Genomic DNA, 446 nt, shown 5'->3' with positions numbered 1-446 from the left:
AGAGAGAAATTGTTAGCTTCTGTTCCTCTTTAGCCAAGCTGAAAATAACTACATGAAAAACAGTTGATAATTTTACAAGAACTAATGTGGCACCCAACTGTTTCTGGGAAATGCTACAGAACAGCTTGCAGGTGAAAAGGAAATCGTTGCAGGGCAGTAATTAATTACAAAGCATTTAGACAGACTGAGAAGCTCTAGTGCAACACCTTCTGTCCAGTATAGCAAAAAAATTCAATGATACCATGAAGTAATAAAGTCAACCTTGGAAAAACACCACGAGAGAGAAGCTACAAAAAAAGTACAGAGAAAGCTGAATAGTAATTTCAAAAAGAACATAAAAATTAAAGTTCATCTTGTGCATTAACAATTGCTTCCTATTCAGTTTTACCTGCAATAGTCTAAAAGGTTGATCAGGGATTTTTCCCAAACATACAGCATGCAAAATA

The sequence above is a fragment of the Mesitornis unicolor genome, unplaced genomic scaffold (genome assembly GCF_000695765.1).
Source record: "Mesitornis unicolor isolate BGI_N332 unplaced genomic scaffold, ASM69576v1 scaffold31349, whole genome shotgun sequence".
Lineage (NCBI taxonomy): Eukaryota > Metazoa > Chordata > Aves > Mesitornithiformes > Mesitornithidae > Mesitornis > Mesitornis unicolor.
Note: the sequence above shows the minus strand (reverse complement) of the source record.